Source organism: Sapajus apella, unplaced genomic scaffold (assembly GCF_009761245.1).
Source record: "Sapajus apella isolate SASKATOON/1434 unplaced genomic scaffold, GSC_monkey_1.0 scaffold2, whole genome shotgun sequence".
In the NCBI taxonomy this organism is placed as follows: Eukaryota; Metazoa; Chordata; class Mammalia; order Primates; family Cebidae; genus Sapajus; species Sapajus apella.
In genome coordinates, this window is record NW_022436942.1 from 35,748,488 (window position 1) to 35,768,799 (window position 20,312).

Sequence of the window (20,312 nt, forward strand, 5' to 3'; positions counted from 1 at the left end):
TCTCTTACTCATCATGTCCCATCCCTCAGCAAATCCTGTTGGCTCTACTTCAAAATGTGTCCAGACTCCACTCTTCTCATCGCTGCCACTGCTACCACTCTGTTTCAAGTTGCCATTGTTTCTCGCTTGGATTGTGGCATCTTATGTGGCTTCTTTACTATTGGCCTTAGCCTGAACTACGTATTTTTAACATAGCAGCCAGAACAATTTTTATAGAACACAAGTCAGATTGTGTCACTTTTTTTTTTTTTGAGACGGAATTCTACTCTTGTCATCCAGGCTGGAGGGCAATGGCGTGATCTCAGCTCACCGTAACCTCTGCCTGCTGAGTTCAAGCGATCCTTCTACCTCAGCCTCCTCAGTAGCTGAGATTACAGGCATACACCACCACGCCCAGCTAACTTTGTATTTTCAGTAAAGATGGAGTTTCTCCATGTTGGTCAGGCTGGACTCTAACTCCCAATCTCATGTGCTCTGCCTGCCTCAGCCTCCTAAAGTGCTGGGATTACAGGTGTGAGCCACCGCACCTGGCCAGATTTGTCACTCTTCTGCTCAAAACCCTCCAGTGACTGCCCACATCTTGAAGAGTTAAAGCCGGGGTCCCCATAATGGGTTTACGGCCCTACAAGATCTGCCTTTACTCCCCGACAGGAATCTGGACCTTATCTCCTACTTCTACTTATGTACAACTCCAAATCAGGGGCTCAATTTTGGACATGTTGATTTTGATGTGCCTTTCAGATTTCCAAGGGCCTCCTTGCTCTTTCTTCCTTGAATGCACTGAGCATGCTGTCACCTGGAGGCTTTCATACTCCTGATCTCTCTACATGAAAGGCCATTTGCCTGGGTATCTCCAGGGCTTGCTTTCTTCCCTTCTTTCAGACTTTTATTCAAATATCACTTTCTCAGTGAAACCTGTTCTCACTACCTTGTATAATATCACAACTACCACCCAGCCCTACCCTCTCACCCTCACTATCCAATTCTCTGCTGTTCATTTCTCCATAGCACTTGTCATTGCCTAACATTCTGTGTATTCTGTTTATCGCCTTCCTCTCCAGAAAAGCCTATCTAAGCTGCAAAGGTGACTGTATTCCTCCTCATTGAAAGGCAGCACAATGTCATGTTTGTGATACCAGGTTATGGAGTCTGACTGCCTGGGTTTGAGCCCTGGCACTATCACTTAACCTTCTCTGCCTTTTGATCTATAAATATAAAATAAGAATAAATAAAATGAAGACAATAAAATAATCTTTCTCATAGCCCTTGTAGTAAGGACTAAATGTCACAGTGCATTTGAAGAGCTTGGAACAGTGCCTGTTACATAGAAAGTGCTCAATAACTGTTACCTATCTTTGTATGTACAGCTAGTGCTTGACTTACGACCACGGTCGGGACCGCGGACCGGTCGTAACACGATTTGGTCGTAAGTTAAGTAGGCTATATGTACAGTTGAAATGGTGCACGCGGAGATGGTAGTGCTGCTGGAAGCTGGTCCGCACTGCCGTATGCCCAGCTGGGCAACGTTTGTGCTGCCAGACGCGGAGCAGTCGTGGCTAGCGATTGTGGTTGTAAAGTCGAATGGTCGTAAGTTGCATAGGTGGTAAGTCGATCAATACCTTTCTGGTTACTATGATCTCTATTCAAAACTTCCTCATCAAGCTTATTTCCCTATCCCTACCTGCTGAGAATGTCAGCATCCCACACTGGGAGCTGCCCTTAGCATCAAATAACCACTTCGGAGAACAACTTTGCCTAAGCTCCAGTCCCCTCTCTGGTAATGGCCAACAGTAAATGACTGGCTCATGCAAAGATATTAATGCTAAGGTCCTGCCCCATTGTCTCAATTTGGGACAACTCTAAGGGCCATCTCAGCTTCGCAGCTTTTTTGTAGAATGAGCTGAGGCTTCAGAGACAACTGCTTTATAGGTCAGCTCCTCCTTCTGCCCAATCCTGCCTTCCTTCCTTACAGATGTCTCTCACTAGAACACTCCCCAGTAAACTAGCTGCATACCACTTTCTGTCTCAGAGTTTGTTTCCACGGAACCCAACCTAAGGCATTGTATGAATCACTCAATGATACTTATAGAATAATCATCTCAGTCTTTGGGATAGGGTATGAGGTTTCCATGAGCTGATCCCATTCTCTCTCTCTCTACCCCCAACTCTCACAATTCCCCATCTTGTACTTTTTCTGTAAGTTCCCCTCCATGGTGTTCACTGCCTTGATCAAGCATGTTATACACTCTACTTATAGTGTTATAATATACTTACAATTTTTTCCTGGCCAAGTCTTCCTCATTTTTGCAGACTCAGCCCCTGTCTTTCAGAAAGCCTAAATCCAGGCTTAATCCAGCCTCTCTCCTGTATACTCTTATAGCACCTTGTGTATATTTTTTACTCAAATCACTTACTATATTAAATTAAAATTATATAGAATACTATTAATATGGCAATGGTTTGACAGTTATTATAAGGAGGTCTGCTAATTCAACATATGAAGAATTACTTACAGTTTTACTATAGTTTTGTGGAGAGGAAAGAAGAAGAACAAGGATCAAATTTGTTTATCAGCTACAAGTCTTATTTTTTTTAAATTAAAATGAGTCTTGTACTAGTCTTAACCATAGGAATGTTTTGGCTTTTAGTATTACCAAACACTGTTCCCAAAGCAAAATAAAGTAGTTTCTAATGAGTGGATCTTAGAAATAAATACATCTTTGCCTCTGGTGGTGGTGGGGCCAGGTGGGTGTCAGATGATGAGATATAGACCCCCACTTTTGTGACAAGAATAAGGTGAGGACAATGTATGAGGATGGAGTCCTGATCGTTGGTTTGGGCAAAGATGGTTGGATACTTACTGTTGGTGTGCTATCTTCTTCCTCTTCTGATGATGCCCTTAAAAAACAATCTCTGTGTCCTGTTCAGAAGCTTTGGTGAAGATCAAAGAAAAGGAGCCTAATATTACGTCTTTTGCCAGCCCATCCATCCTAACAAAGAATGTACAAATGGTACTTTATTCCCTTGGTTCCAGGAAATGGGGGGCTAGGGAAGGAATTTGGTAGTGCTTCCTTCTCTTTTCCTTCTTTATTCTCTTTTATTTTTCATTCTCTTTACATGTCTGGTATTAACTTGGTAATTTGGGTACATAATGAGGGATTGGCTTGAAGAACTTCCCCCACCCTAATCCTCTGGCTCATGAGCAATGAAGAACATTCAAGCAAAAATGTGGCCTACTCTGCTTTTTGCTCCACATGAAAAAAATACAGCTAACAGCAAGTTCCGAGTTTACACATTTATATTCCAGGCACTGAGAGGCTGACTTAAATCTCTTGGTCCTTAGTCCACTGGCCCATGGGCCAGTTGCCCAACTCTGGTCCAATCAACTATGGCTGGGGCATTGAGCCATGGAGTATTTATGAGGCAGCTCCCATTGTCATAACATGGGAGTCAGAAGAGACCATTTCTGAAACAAAGGGACAAGGAGCAGAGAATGCACTGTTCTAATTGTTCCTGCAGAAAATGTTTGAAAATTTTCCACAATGTTTACCAGATATGAGTTCAAATGGGAAGATGTACACATATCAGCCCTGTGTATTTCTGCTTTCTCAAAGAGACTCCATATTTTGAAAACTGTCACTTCTTGAACATTTTATGTACATGGCAAATCTTGCCCTCTGAGAAGGGATACATGACTTGGTGAGTTAGTGGGGTGGGGGGGGTTGTTTTAGTTTCATTTCTCTATGTTTAGATGAGGAGAAAACTTCACCTACATCAGGAAAGCATGCTTTGGTTGTTGGTATTTCTGTGTCTTTCTGTTGATTAATGGACTTTCACTAACTGAATTTTTGGTAAATGTAAATTGTAATTTATTAATGTCTTTATGAATACATCCAATTAGTGCCTAAGCCAGCCTAACAAGTAGTACAGAAGCATCACAACCATAAATAAAACCAAAACTTAAAACAGCCAGGTTGCTCCCTCTCCTGCCAGGACGTTTACAGAAAACAAGATAGAATGATTTATTTTATCTTGCTCAACATGAACTTGTGTATTCTTCCATAAAGAGTGCCAGACTGGGAACTGTAAGTGATTATAATCTAAGTAGTTTCTAACTAGCTGTGACACTAGACCAGACACACCAGTCACTATTGCCCTGGCTTCAGTTTTCCCATCTGCGAAATAAACTGTTTAGAAATTAAGGGTCTGCCCAGCTTCAGAAATCCCATTCCACTAATTGTGAGTTTCAGGGAAGGTATTTGCAAAGATTTGTTATTTGCAGGATGAACATCTATTATAAAGGCAGGAGAAAAAGTAGTAAAGAATATTTAACTCTCCAAGATATAGCCAGGCAAGCTTAACAATGCAAAATTCAGTTTATTAGAAGTTATTGCAGTCAGAGAGATGAGCACCTTGACAGAATCAAGGAGAGAAATCAGAGAATTGCATAGGATTTGGGGGATCTGGGCTCAAGGGTCTTATGGGAGTTGCTTCAAAATGGGGACTACTCATGCCTATAATCCCACCACTTTGGGAGGCCAAAGTGGGAGGACCTCTTGAAGCCAGGAGTTCAAGACCAGCCTGGGCAATAAAACGAGACCCTGTCTCTACCTCCTCCGACAAAAATTGTTGTTAGTTAGCTGGGTGCACTGGTCAATGCCTATAAACCCAGCTACTTAGGAGGCTGAGGTGGGAGGATTGCTTGAGCCCAGGCGTTTGAGGCTGCAGTGAGTTATGAATGCGCCACTGCATTCCAGCCTCCAGCCTGGGTGACAGAGTGAGACCCCATCTCTAAGAAAAATAAAAATAAAATAACAATAATAACAAACAAAGTGGGGAACAGATTGGGATTGGGCAAGTTTGTGAAATAATAGTTTAGGATTGGTAGGCATAGTGAAGTGAGACTCTTGAAGTGACTCTTGATATATAAACCATGGTTTGATAATGGATCTTTATCCAGGTAAGTTGCAGGAACTTCCTGAAGCAAAAAGCAAAGTTATTTATTGGTTTATGGTCTTATCTTCTTTGGATAAATTTTCCTGGAGCAGTTAACTAAATCACGTTGACACAGGCGTTCTCAGTTCTTAGGCCTTGTAGCTATATTATATTGATGTGGGCGGCTGCAGTTCTCATGAATTTTGAGTTAATACAGAAGAAAATAGCCTGCAGCAGGGAAGTATTTGATGAAAGCGACACTTCTAGCCTATCTTGAGTTCCATACTCAAACATTCTGCTTTCTACTTGATATCTCCGCTTGGATGTATTATATAGTTATCAGATTACAAATGGAACAAATAACAAATTCTAAAGAGAACTCCCCCTGATATTCTCCATCTCAGTAAACAGTACCACCATCCACCCAACTACTTAAGTCAAAAACCTAGGAGTGGCCCTTTTCCTTGTATTCCCACATGCCATACAAGTCTTATTAGTTGGACCTCCAAAATATATACCCAACTCAACCACTTACCACCCTCAACATTAAAACCCTAGTTCAAGCCCTCATTATCTCTTGTCCAGGCGCAATCATTATGTTATGATATTCCACACTGCTCTTTATTTTTCTAGAATATGCATGTTATTTCCATATCAGGGCTCTTGTGTTTCTCTACCTTGTCTAGGTCACTGTTCCTCCAGATCTTCCTGTGGCTCCGCCTCACTGTTAAAAGTGCAACACTGAAATCCTTTATTGACTCACCCTAACTAAAGTTGGCATCTCTCCCCCGTCACTTTGTCCCATTGCCACATTTTAGATATTTTAGAGTAGTTGGCAATTTCTGAAGCGATATTATTCTAAACTTTTCCTCCTTGTTTCATGTTTGTCTCTGCTCGGGGAGTATAAACTCCATCAGGGGACATAGCTCACCTGCTATATGAGACGCTGTATCCCCACTACCTTGTACCAGGACACATAGTAGATTCTCAGGAAATACTTAAATGAATAGATGGATGGAAGTATAGGTGAGCATATGAATTATTTAAGAAGTAATAACCAAAGATGCTAAGAATATAATCTCTCCATTCTTGTTAATGGCTTAACTTGTTTATCTCATCATTTGAATTATGTTAAATGCCACCTCTCATCCAGTGAATCCTAGTGTTAAGTAATGATATTCTTTTCATGATTAAATTGGCTATCAAATTCATTTTATGTATATATATATATATATATATATATATTTTTTTTTTGAGACAGAATCTCATTCTGTTGCCCAGGTTGGAATGCAGTGGCGTGATCTCAGCTCATTACAACCTCCACCTCCTGGGTTCAAGCAGTTATCCTGCCTCAGCCTCCTGAGTAGCTGGTATTACAGGTACGTGCCACCACACCCAGCTAATTTTTGTATTTTTAGTAGAGACAGTGTTTCACCATGTTGGTCAGGCTGGTCTCTAACTCCTGACCTCATGATCCGCCTGCCCTGGGCTCCCAAAGTGCTGAGATTACAGACATAAGCTACTGTGCCTGGCCTCATAATGTCTATTTTTATGGAACTACTCAAAAAGGCAGGAAAAGGAGAACGGTTAGTGAGAGAGATTCAGAAAACATCTGAATGTTTAACTATAATAAATGGTTAGAGCTAAGACCAAAATCACTAGGAAAGCTTGCCTTAAAATTTAAAAACCTGTCTGACTTAATAGGATTTGTTTGTTTATTTACACAGACACTAAATGTGAAAATAACTTTCTGGGGGTTCACATGTACATTTAAAATACCATTTTTTAAATCTCATAATAGAAAATTGAAAATCTCATAATAGAAAATTTATTTTAGTGCTTAAAATAAAATGTTTTATATGCATTCCACTCATGCAATTTAATGAGAGTTGGTTTTCAGCTGCTGAGGTGCTCCCCCAGGCAGTACTCTTGGACGTAGCCCTTGGCTATGGTCTAATGTCATAGTGTTTCATAAATCAGGAAAGCACTATTGCCACAGTGCCAGAAAGTGAATACTAGTGAAGGTCTAGGAAACAAGCACAAAGATGAATCTCAGAGAGCTGATGGAGAATTTGGGAAGCCTGTCCATTTCATGTGAGCTTCAAAAGATTGAGAGTATATTTTTTACACTATAAAACTAGGTCAGAAAATTCTTAACAAATATTTGTTGAGTACGTAGTATCTTTCAGATACTAAACTGGAAATGAGAATATAAGGTTTTTTTTTTTTTTTTTTTTAAGTCATGGTCCTTGCCCTTTGGGTTTGTGCTATTGGGTGATCATACATTTGGAGACCTAAACAAGGTCTAAATCACCTAGGGCTTCTTCATGTCTCAATATCTGAAGTTTAAAATTGGTTCTGAGAGCAAGAAGTTGTTGAAGGATTTAAGCAGCAGAGTAGCAGAGTGGCATGATTTGATTTTCATTTTACAAAGCATAGGTGGTCTGTTGGAATTTTAAAGCATGAAATTATACCAACGTGGGAAGTTCATAGTGGAGGTTAGAAGCAAAGAAACTGATAAACCATTTAGAAGACTGTTGTCATAAAGCAAGCCAAGAGATGATGGTGACCAGAATTAAGAGAGCTACAATAAAGAGGGAGATACATTCATGACTATACTAAGAGAGAGAATTTATAGAACCCAGTGAATGATTTCATTTTGCGAATATTATTATTTTTTAGAGACAGAATCTCACTCTGTTGCCCAAGCTGGCTTTGAACTCCTGGGTACAGGTGATCCTCCTGCCTCAGTCACCCAGGTAGCTAGGACTGCATCCTGACCTCCAATGAATTATTTGATAAAAAGGGGTACATAGCCAGGGAAAATGAGGAGTCAAGATTGAAGACTGGTTTGACAGAGAAAAGATAAGTTCATCAAAAGGATTTTGGCTTTCATTTATTATTTTTGAAACTTTACATGCTGTAGTTTTTGAAAGTAACTTTTTTTTTTTTTGAGACAGAGTTTTGCTCTTGTCACCCAGGTTGGAGTGCAATGGCATGATCTCAGCTCACTTCAACCTCTGCCTCCCAGGTTCAAGTGATTCTCCTGCCTCAGCCTCCTCAGTAGCTAGGATTACAGGCATGAACCACCACTCCTAGCTAATTTTGTATTTTTAATAGAGATAGGGTTTTACCATGTTGGCCAGGCTGGTCTTGGTCAACTCCTGACCTCAGTTGATCCACCCTCCTTGGCCTCCCAAAGTGCTGGGATTACAGGTGTAAGCCACTGCGCCCCACCTGGAGGCAACATTTATTACAAGCAAGCATTTAAAAGAAATTGTTACTGTATTAATTTCTTCCAAAAAAATTTACGGCTGTAAATTATGCTTGTGGTTAGCAATCAGCAAATACTAAGAAAGGAATTATTGTTTGTTATAGATTTCCTTATTGTTTTACTTTTGAACATGTTTCAGTGAGTTAATTAATATATTTAACAGAAAGACTGGTAAAGATATCCATACTTCATATGTGTTTAGTAAGCAAACTCTGCGTGGTTGGCGAATACAGGGTTCCCAAATTTTAAAAGTATGCTCTGCATGTGAATTCAGTGGTAGTGGTGATAAGACCACCCATGTTGGTTTTATACAGGCAAACTAAATTATTCATATCAGAAATGTTCTACCATAAACTTTCCTAATTATTATGTTCTAAAAAAGCTCCCTTCAATTAGGCAAATAATAACATTCAGCCAATTCTTTTAAAACGTCATCTGTAAAGCAATTTAAACAGTCTCTAAAATTAAAAAAAAAAAGACTCTTCTTTTATAAAAAGCAAATAAGGGAAACAGACCTTTCTATTTTATCCATAGGTATAAAAAAGTGATCATTATTATTTTGTTAAATATTTCTCAGGGACTTATTACATCAAGACAGGATTACTCAAAATAAACCTGTGGTTGCATCTACTAACATTTTGAGCAGAGTTTTTACAGTTTATGATTATTTCAATTGGGATTTTATAGTGCAATTACTTTATAATAAGTCTTTGCTCATTAAAAAGATTTTCTAAGTAAATATTCAGATATTTATGTAATTTGTGTATAGGTAATACATTAGGGTGGTCGTGTAGTGAAGCTCATAAATAGAATTAGGATTGTCAGATGATTATAAGTTTATGAAATGTTTAAGAAATTGGTGCATTTATACATATGCAAAAGAATCTTGAAAAGACTGTCTTATTGCCTGAGGAGGCCATGGCTATGGTCTAATTGATTACATTAATATTTTCAAAAGATAAGAATTAACAAACATACAAAAATATGACAATAAAGATGAGCCTTATCCCCAATATTTGGTTTGTCTCAGTCCATGGAGAGTGGGAGTCTGACAAAGACTGTCCTGTTGGGCAGCTCCAGAATTTCCTGCGGGAGGGACTTATGGGAGATTATACCCACACCATGAGGAGCTAGCAGACTGTCTTGAAACTGCATTTGCAAATAAGCACACTGTTTTTATTTTAGTCTTGTTGTTCCTTGGGTTACTTTAGGGGTGCTGAAGGAGATTTGAAAGAGGCTAAAGGGCTTTCAAGCCATGTTTTGGTGCTACCATTGGCTAGTCCTCTATTGTATTACAGAGCTGCAGGTCTTAGGTCTTATGATATCCTGGGAGCACTGGGATTTGGAAGAATGTGTCTTTCCAAGATCTTTCTGGATAATTAAAAAAGAAAATAATAATTTTCCTTGGTTTACTATATCTGCTGTAACATTTATTGGCATGGTACTTTCATAAAAGTATCCTATCTATCATCTGTATTTTAGTTTGCTCATCTGTAAATGGGTATAATTATAACTTGATGAAAGGTTCAGTTTTGAGGATCAAGATTGAATGTCTAAAAATGTCTAGTATATAGCAAGCAATAGATAAATGATAGCTATTATTATAATACCTTAATAGAGTAAACACATAGGTCATTTTGTCAATCAATAAATATTTATTGAATACTTTATTAGTTTTCTATTACTGCTTTAACAAATCACCACATGCTACCTTAAACAACATAAATTTCTTATAGTTTGGAAGTCAGAAATCCAAAATGCGCCTTATTGAGCTAAAATTAAGATGTCAACAGGGCTGCATTCCTTCTGGAAGTTCTGTTTCCTTGCTTTTCCAGCTTATAAATACTATGCTTGATTTGTAATCCCCAGCCGGCAATTGCATAGTTGGACCTCTGTTTCTGCCATCAAACTTCTCTGACTCTGACACTTCTGCTTCCACCTTATAAGGATCTTTGTGATTACTGGATAATCCCAGATGATCTTCCACCTCAAGACCCTTAACATAATCATGCCTACAGACTCCCTTTTACCCTGTGAGATAATACACTTAATAGATGTTCATGATTCTTCAGGGAAACAGAACCAATAGGATATATATACGGGTACGGGGGTGTTGGAGGGGGAGAGGAGAGAAGAAAAAGAAACTCTAAGGAATTGGCTGACGTGATTATGGAGGCTGGCAAGTTCAAAATCTGCAAGCAGGCTCTAGACCCAGGAAAGCCAATGATGTAATTTCAGTCCAAAGTCCAGCAGGCAGGCAATCAGGAAAGCCAGTGGTACCAATGACATCCAAAGCAGTCTGCTGAAAAATTCCCTTTTGGTTAAAGAAGCCAGTCTTTTTGTTCTATTCAGGCCTTCAACTGATTGGATGAGGCCCACTCACATTATGGAGGGCAATCTGCTTTACTGTCTGTTCAATGATTTAAATGTTAATCTCATCCAGAAACACCCTCCAATTTGACACCTGTAACTAGCCTGTAACAACAGGTTTCAAGGATAGACATCTTTGGGAGGGGCTCATTATTCTTTCTACCACAAATATCTAACCTTTTATATATATATATATTGAGCCATGTGCTCACCACTAAGACTACAAATACAAGGTTGCTGCTTCTAAAGAACTCATATTTAGTCAAGAGGACTTACAAATGACTGCAATACAATAAAGTAGGTGTAATGATAGTTATGCACAGTATGCCATGGTAATACAGAAGAGAGGCAAGTAACTCAGCTAAGGGTGGGAAGTGCAGATGTGGAGAGAGTGAGTAATAAAGAAAGCTTTCTAGAGGTGGACAAGGCTTAAGCTGAATTTTCAAGGACATGTGGGAGTTAAAAAAGGGAAAAGCACTGCAGGCAGAGGAGACAACCTGAGCACAGAGAAATAACTACTTCTCTAGGTCTGATTCCTCCCTCACCTTGCAGCTTTCTTATTATAATTTAACTTCCTGTCTTAGACTGTTCTGTGTTGCTGTAACAGAAGACTACAGGCTGAGTAACTTGTGAAGGAAAGAAATATTTTTCTCTTGGTTCTGGAAGCTGGGAAGTCCAGTATTAGAGTGCCAGGATCTGGCAAGGGATTTCGCATCATCCCAAGGTGGAAGGCGAGAGGGTGAGACAGGGAAAGAGGGAGGCAGAGAGAGGCAGAGGGAGAAAGAAAGAAAGAGAGCAAGAGAGAGCAATAGCTTGAACCTGCAGCCTCAAGCCCTTTCATAATTGACGTTAATCCCTTCATGAGGATGGAGCCCTCTTGACCTAAACTCTTCCCATTAGGCCCTACCAATACTGTTGCATTGGAGATTAAGTTTCCAACACATGCTTTTTGGAGGCGCACATCCAAATCATAGCACTTCTCTTGAAAATTTTTAATGATAATAGAATATGTTGGCCAAAGAACTCAAGTGCCCAGCTTTTTTGGCAATAATATTTCTCAGTGTAAATGAATCCGCTGACATTCAGATGTATATACCAGTCTGTGTGGTGTGGCAGGCATTATTGGTTTCAGACCAAACAATCATCTAACTCTTACTCCTTGCTAACAGAATCCAATTTTATTCAAAGATTTGGTAACAATGTACTCAGGGAAAGTTGACCCCTCTTTTAGCCCCAGGGGGCAAATTGTGAGTGTTTTAATTCAATAGATGTATTCATCTCTTTTGCTGTGATTGAGTTAGGGAAGGTGGGTAAAATAGTTGTAGTCATTGAGACATAAGAGAAAACAGAAGTCAGCTGGGGAACTTCTGGAAAACACTTTCCTCCTCGAAAAAAGAGTGATACCTGAGGAGAAGCTCTCAGACCTTCTTTCTTGCTTGCTTTTTGACTTTGTTATTTGAGGATGTGATGTCTGGAGCTGAGGCATCTATTTTGTTAGCATGAAGGGAAACAGGCCATTCATGACAGCAGAAAAATGAAGAGGCTGGGGCCTGTGTGACATCATTGAGCAGGACCAGAAGTGTTGGGTGGAGGCCACAGAAAACTCGGTACTCGGTGCCCTCAGAGATTATCTACAAAATAATCAAGACTTTCCATTATCTTGATTAAACCCTTTTACATTATTTATGTGAAGAAAGCCTCTGTCTGTTGATCTTGTTACAGTATAGTATGCCAGGCTCCAGAAGGATGACAGAAGAAAATCTATCCTGAGAAAATGTGGATTTATTTTTTAAAATTTCTAAACTTTATAAGCTAGTAAACTTTGGACTTAGCAATTAAGGAAAATTATCTCCTCTAACACTCTGGACACACCTTCCTTCAAAGTTGTGGAAGTTTCCTGTTCTAATCAAGTTCTAGGAAAAGTTATGGCCGGCCACCAGGCTCATGCCTATAATCCCAGCACTTTGGGAGGCTGAGGAGGGTGAATCGCCTGAGGTCAGGAGTTCGAGACCAGCCTGGACAACATGGTGAAATCCCATCTCTATTAAAAATACAAAAATTAGCCGGGCGTGGTGGTGCATACCTGCAGTCCCAGCTACTCAGGAGGCTGAGGTAGGAGAATCGCTTGAACCTGGGAGACAGAGGTTGCAGTGAGCCAAGATTGCCCTCTAGACTGAGTAACAGAGTGAGACTCCATCTCAAACAAACAAACAAAAGTTTTACTTGCAGTATTTTAGCATCATACTCCTATTATATCTGAGAGTTCAACTGTGGACAAAATTGTTTTTAAAGACATGCAAAGGTTTTAAATTTAGAAACAATAGAGTTTAGTTTTCCTTAAAAATTTTGGCTCATGCTATACACATGAAATTATATCCTCCCTGAGACTGTCTAAAAGTAAGTTTCAGGTTTATACACACACTAAAATCATGGATTTTACTGTTTGGAGTGTCACATTAACAAATAGTTAATGAATAAAGAACTAGAGAATATATCTAAAATGGGTATTCCTTTTTTCTTTTTGTTCTGGCCCTTTTCTGTGAGAATAAAACGAGCATTCCATTTAGCATCCTACCCACCTTTTAAACTATTTTTTATTGCTATTAAAGTAGGGTGCATGTTCTGCACCATTATTGTGTATCCTTGCATTATATATTGATTTATGGCATATTTAAGTAGCAATTATTCTCAGTGTTGTGAAGTGCTTGTGCTCTGCTCATTCAACATGCAAAAATTTTAAATTACAGTACATTAAGATGTCAATGACAAAAGGGAACATTCTAAAAATAAAGTGATTTTTAAACATGTTATAAAATGACTAACTCTTTACCGGTGAGCACATACTCTATATTCCCTTAAATGCTTCTTAGAATCCCTTAGGAAATAAAGAGGACAAAGAGGCATACTCCTATTTTATGTTGCTGGGATCAAGAAATTGCATCTCCTGATTCTTTAGCACTAGTTATCATAGAATTAGACTTACTTTTCAGGCAAAGGTGAGCCTTGTTGGAGCCAAAGATAAACTATATGTACATTTTGTTGATCTTTTTAATGATCTTCCCTTTCTATTTTTAGCTAAAGCAGCACATTGGTTCAATATCTTCAGGCAAGACATATGGTGATTCTCATGAGGGAAATGTTAAAAAAAAGAAGTACTACATCTTTGTGTCAATAAAATTAATTTGCCTCTTCTTTGCTTCCATCGTAAACCTTGAAAAATTTCTTTGAAGTGCCCATATATGAACCAGGAATTTCACTATCATTTTAGAGTCTTTTGAAGGCTGATGGATTTGGTAACACACTCCCTTTTCTGCATGGCTTCTGAAAATATAGTTTGGCTATATATGGTGGCTCACATCCGTAATCCCAGCAAATTGGCAGGATAAGGCAGGAGGATTGCTTGAGGCCAAGAGTTCAAGACCAGTCTGGACAACATAGTTAAGAACCTGTCCTACAAAAATAAATAAATTTTTTAAAAAAATGAAAGTATGATTTAAAACAAGTCTGATCCCTGCAGAGCCCAGCTTTTTGAATTGCTTTACTCAAAGAAGAGGTTTGTTAATTTATTCTTTCAACAAATGTTTACTGAGTGATTGAGATACATCAGTGATCAAGACAAAACTGATTCCCTATTCTTCTGAGTTTCACCCTGGAGGAAAGAGTGCAAAGACGAGGCAGGGTGTAACGGAAAGAAAATATCTAGCATTAACTGAAAGGCCACTCTCTGCTGACTACTGCATTGTCTGGGTGTTATCCCATTTAAACCTCACAGGGGAGGGAGATAGTTTTATAATTATCCACATTTTACAGATAAGAAGCTGGAATTTACAGAAACATATAACTTGTTCAAGACTACAGAGCTTCAAAGTGGCAAAGCCAGAAATTTACCTCCAAACAGTTTGCCTGAATCCAACTGTATCCACTTACACACTACATCAAAATGTCTCTATTCTCTCATGGTGAAAACAACTGATAAAAGAAAGAAGACTTTATTTTCCTTACTTGAAAATAACATGTTTTCCTTTATAGTTGAGTTTCAGCACTTTTTCTGCACTTGTGGCAATACAACTGAATATATTTGGGCATAAATGCTACCCATTCTCATGCATAGCAGGTGGGTTATTATCTTCAACTAATACAACCAGAGAGGCCTCTTGAAGCACGATGGCCAAATAGAACCTTCCAGCATTTCCCATTCCATACCTGCCACAGAAAAACCAAATTGAGCAACTATCCACACAAGAAACCACCTTCATAAGTACCAAAAATCAAATGCATGATTAATACCTTATCAAGGAAAGAAGCAGTGAAGAGGGTAGGAAAGACAGGCTTGAATTGCCAACTCCACTACTCCCCTATCCAGTGCCACTCCGAAAAGAGAGAGAGTCTGTGTGCTTAGGTGAGGGGGAGGGGAGTGAGTGTGGTATCTTGCATTGGAACTCAGTGCTGCCTGTCACAGCAGAAAGCAACACAGGGACATTTAGCTGGTGCTCCAGAGGGAGCATTTAGACCAGTCATAGCCAGAGGAAATCATCTACCCCAGCAGTCAGGATTGCTAGCCACCAATACCTGGTAAAGTGGTCTCGGGTCTTCAATAAACTTGAAAGGCAGTCTAGGCCATCAGGACTGCAATTCTTGAGCAAGTCTTGGTGCTGCGCCTGGCTTGGAGCCAGTGGACTTGGGATGCATGTGACCTAGTGAGACATAAGCTGGGGCAGCCAAGGGTATGCTTGCATCATTCCCATCCCCCAATTCCAGGAAGCACAGCTCTCAGCTCTGGCAGAGACTCCTTGTGCTTGAGGAAAAGAAAGAAGAGAGTAAAGAGGACTTTGTCCTACAACTTGGATACCAGCTCAGCCACTGTAAAGTAAAGCACCAAGAAGAGTCCCAAGGCCCCCATTCCAGGCATTAGCTCCTCGACAACATATTCAGATCCACCCTGGGCCAGAGGGAACCTGCTGCGCTGAAGGGAAAGAGCTGGTCCTGGCTGGGTTCTTCACTTGCTGAATAAAGAGCCCTTGGGCCTGAAATAAACAGCAGTAGCCCGGCAGTGGTTGCCACAGGTCTAAGGCAAGGCCTAGTACCATGCTGGTACCATGGTAGCTCAGCACACACGGAGAGATTCCATTTGTTTGGGGGAAGGTAAGAAAAGAGAACAAAAGACTCTGACTGGTAATCCAGTGAATTTTCCCAGATATTACCCAGGACCATCAAAGTGGTACCCCTATGAGTCTGTAAGAGTCACAGTGCTACTGGGCTTGGGTGCCCCCTGATGCACACGGGGCTGCAGTGGCCAAAGACTTAGATCACAGCACTCAATTCCCTTCAAATACTTGGAAAGCTTTCTCAAGAAGGATGGGTGCCAACAAGCCCAGACTATGAAGATTAGAATAAATATCTAACTCTTCAGTGCTCAGACATTGATGAACATCCAGAAGCATCAGGACTGTCCAAGAAAACATGACCTCACCAAACAAACTGAATAAGGCATCAATGACCAATTCTGGAATGACAGAGGTATGTGACCTTTCAGACAGAGAATTCAAAATAGCCGTTTTGAGTAAGTACAACAAAATTCAAGGTAACACAGAGAGGGAATTCAGAATCCTATCAGATAAATGTGACAAAAAAATTGAAATAATTTTAAAAAATCAAGCAGAAATTTTGAAGCTGAAAAACTGAATTAACAAACTGAAGAGTGAATCAGTCTCTGAAGCAGAATGGATCAAGCACAAGAAAGAATTAGTGAGCTTATGTACAGGCTATTTGAAAATACACAGAGAGAGAAGAAAAAAATAAAAAGGAATGAAGCACACCTACAAGATGTAGAAAACAGCCTCAACAGGGCAAATCTAAGGGTTATTGTCCTTAAAGAGGAGGCAGAGAGAGATTGGGGTAGAAAGTTTATTCAAAAAGATACTAAAGAACTTTCCAAACCTAGAGAAAGATATCAATATTCAAGTACAAGAAGGTTATAGACATACACCAAACAGATTTAACCCAAATAAGACTAACTGAAGACATTTAATAATCAAGCTCTCAAAGGTCAAGGAGAAAGAAAGTATCTTAAAAGCATCTCAAAAGAGAAAAGAAACAAATAACATATAAAGGAGCTTCAATATATCTGGCAGCAGACTTCTCAGTGGAAATCTTGCAGGCCGGAAGAGAGTGGCATGATACATTTAAAGTGACGAAGGAAAAAACATGTTATCTTAGAATAGTATATCTAGTGAACATATTCTTCAAACACAGAGGAGAAATAGACTACCCAGACAAACAAAAGCTGAGGAATTTCATCAACACCAGGCCCGTCCAACACGAAATGCTAAAGAGACTTCTTCAATCTAAAAGAAAAAGATGTTAATGAGCAAGAAGAAATTATCTGAAGAAACAAAACTCACTGGTAATAGTAAGTACACAAAATAACTCAGAATATTATAACACTGTAATTGTGGTGTAGAAACTACTCATATCTTGAGTAGAAAGACTACAGAATGGACCTGTTAAAAATAATAACTACAACAACTTTTTAAGACATGGACAATATAATAAGATATAAACAAAAACAACAAAAATTTAAAAAGCGGGAAGGATGAAGTTAAAGTGTAGAGCTTTTATTAGTTTTCTCTTTGCTGGTTAGTTTGTTTTTGCAATCAGAGTTAACTTGTCACCAGTGTAAAATAATGGGTTACAAGATGTTATTTGTAAGCCTCCTGGCAACCTCAAATAAAAAACCTACAACAGGCCAACTTAATCTTTTCCAACCGGAACCACAGAGGGTGTCAAAGAGAAGAAGTTTCCTGCTGTGGTAGAATCCCCTCAAAAAGAAGTGAAAATTTTGCAGAGCTGAAGATCAAGCACCTGAGAAAGAGATTTGCCCAAAAAATGAAAGGCAAAGAGGAAGCTCATCTATGAAAAAGCTAAGCACTATCACAAGGAATATAAGCAAATGTACAGAACTGAGATTTGACGGCCATGATAACAAGAAAAGCCAGCAACTTCTGTGTTCCTGCAGAGCCCAAATTGGCATTTGTCAGCAGGATTAGAGATATCAATGGTGTGAGCCCAAAGGTCTGAAAAGCACTGCAGTTTCTTCATCTTCTTCAGATTTTCAGTGGAAGCTTTGTTAAGCTCAATAAGGGTTCAATTAATATGCTGAGGATCATAGGACCCTATATTACATGGGGGTGCCCAAACAGGAAGTCAATAAGTGAACAGTAATGAAGTCAGTAGATGCCAGCAATCTACAAGTGTGGTTATGGCAAATTCAATAAGAAGTAAGCCGTCTTGACAGATAACACTTTGATTGCTTGATATTTTGGTAAATATGGCATCATCTGCCTGAAGGATCTGATTTATGAGATTGATAATATTGGAAAATGCTTTCAAGAAGCAAAGAACTTTCTGTGGCCTTTCAAATTATACTCTCCATAAGCTGGAATGAAGAAAAAACCACTCGTTTTGTAGAAGGTGGAGATACTGACCACAGAGAAGACAAGGTCAACAAGCTTATTAGAAAGAAGAATTAAAGTGACTATCATGCTTATGTTTGTAATCTGATTAGTTAATAAGTAATACCAATTTCAAATTGAAAAAAAAAAAGACCGCAACAGCTATACAAAACATAAAAAACAAGAAATTAAAACATGCCACCAGAGAAAACCGCTTTCACAGAAAGGAGGAAGGAAGAAAGGAAGGAAGGGAGGCAGTGAGGGAGGAAGGGAGAAAAAGAAAACCAGAAAGCAAATAACAAAATGGCAAGAGTAAGTCCTTTCTTATCAATAATAACATTGACTATAAATGTACTAAATTCTCCAATCAAAAGACATAGAGAAGCTAAATGGTTTAAAAAACAAAAAAAGACCCAATGATCTGTTGCCTGTAAGAAACACACTTCACCTATTAAGACACACATAGACTGAAAATAAAGGAATAGAAAAAGATATTCCATGCCAGCAGAAACAAAAAAAAGAGCAGGATAAACAAAATAGGTTTTAAGACTAAAGTTGTAAGAATAGACAAAGAAGGTCATTAAATATGATAAAGGGGTCAATTCACCAAGAGAATATAACAACTGTAAATATATGTACTCAACACTGGAGCATTCAGATATGTAAAGGAAATATTATGAGAGCTAAAGAGAGATACATTCCAATACAATAATAGTTCGAGACTTCAACACCTTAGTTTCAGCATTGGGTAGATCATCCAGACAGAAAAATCAACCAAGAAACAGGACTTAATCAGCCCTATAGAACAAATGAACCTAATATATATTTACAGAACATTTCATCCAACGGATACAGAATACACATTCTTCTCCTCAGCACATGGACCATTTTATTTTATTTTGAAACAGGATCTTGCTCTGTTTCCCAAGCTGGAGTGCAGTGGCACAGTCTAGCTCACTGTAGCCTCAGTCTCCCAGGCTCAAGCCATCTTTCTACTTCAGCCTCCCAAGCAGCTGGGACTACAGGTACATGCCACCACATCCATTTCTTTTATTTTCGTAGACATAGGGTCTCACTTGGTTGCCTGGTCTGGTCTCAAATCCCTGGGCTTAAGTGATCCTCCTGCCTCAGCCTCCCAAAGTGCTGAGATTGTAGACATGAGCCACTGTGCCTGACTTGGACCATTCTTAATGATAGAGCATATGTTAGTCCACAAAACAAATCTTGAAAAATTCAAAAAAAAAAAAAAAAAAAAAGAACCCAGAGCCGCCTCTGAGACACAGATTAGATTCTTGCATACATACAAGTTATAAGATACAAGATGCGTGTGTGTGTTTGTATAATTATCTATAAAATGAAGAAATTGACAACATGCGAACTGGAGATTTCAGCAGAGAAATGAAAAATTTAAAAAAAAAGTCAAAGGAAACTCTAGAAATAAAAAATATGATATCAAAGAATTCATTCCATGTGCTTAACAGCAGTCTTGATACAATAATAATGTCAAGGATTCCTGAAAAGGCCAAAGAAAGGATCACTGAACTTGAAGACATTTTGGTCAATGGATAATAGACATTACCAAATTAAAACACAAAAAGGAAAAAACAATTAAAATAAAGACTATAATATCCAAGACCTTTGGAACAGTGTCAATGCTCTAAAACATGAAATTGGAGCCCAAGAATGATAGATGAGGGAATGTAAGAATTTCTAATGATTTTTCCAAAATTTTGAAAGATAACAACTTATATCAAGAAGCTTAGCCAACCACAGACAATACGAACACAAAGAAAACACACATATGTATATTATAGTCAAACTACCACGTCTTTAACGTGCAAAAAGAGACTGGGCATGGCAGCTTACATGTGTAACCACAGCACTTTGGGAGGCCAAGTTGGGTGGATCACCTGAGGTCAGGAGTTTGAGACCAGCCTGGCCAACATGGCGAAACCTCATCTCTACTAAAACTACAAAACTTTGCTGGGGGTGGTCACACAGGCCTGTAGAACCAGCTGCTCGGGAGGCTGAGGCAGGAGAAATGCTTGAACCTGATAAGTGGAGGTTGCAGTGAGCTGAGATCTTGCCACTCCACTCCAGCCTGGTTGAGAGAGTGAGACTCTGTCTCAAAAATAAATTAATAAAGTACAAAAAAGAAATAAAAAGCAACCTAGAGTACACCAAAATATCCCTTTAAAAAGTAAAACAAGGCCGAGCATGATGGCTCACACCTGTAATCCCAACACTTTGGGAGGCTGAGGCAGGTGGATCACTTGAGGAGT

The 20,312-nt window shown here is 39.1% G+C and overlaps 1 pseudogene; it reads left to right on the top strand.

The window, feature by feature from the left end:
• Window positions 1-1,472: 1,472 nt before the first annotated feature.
• LOC116554826 lies at window positions 1,473-18,197 on the top strand (annotated as a pseudogene).
• Window positions 18,198-20,312: the final 2,115 nt, after the last annotated feature.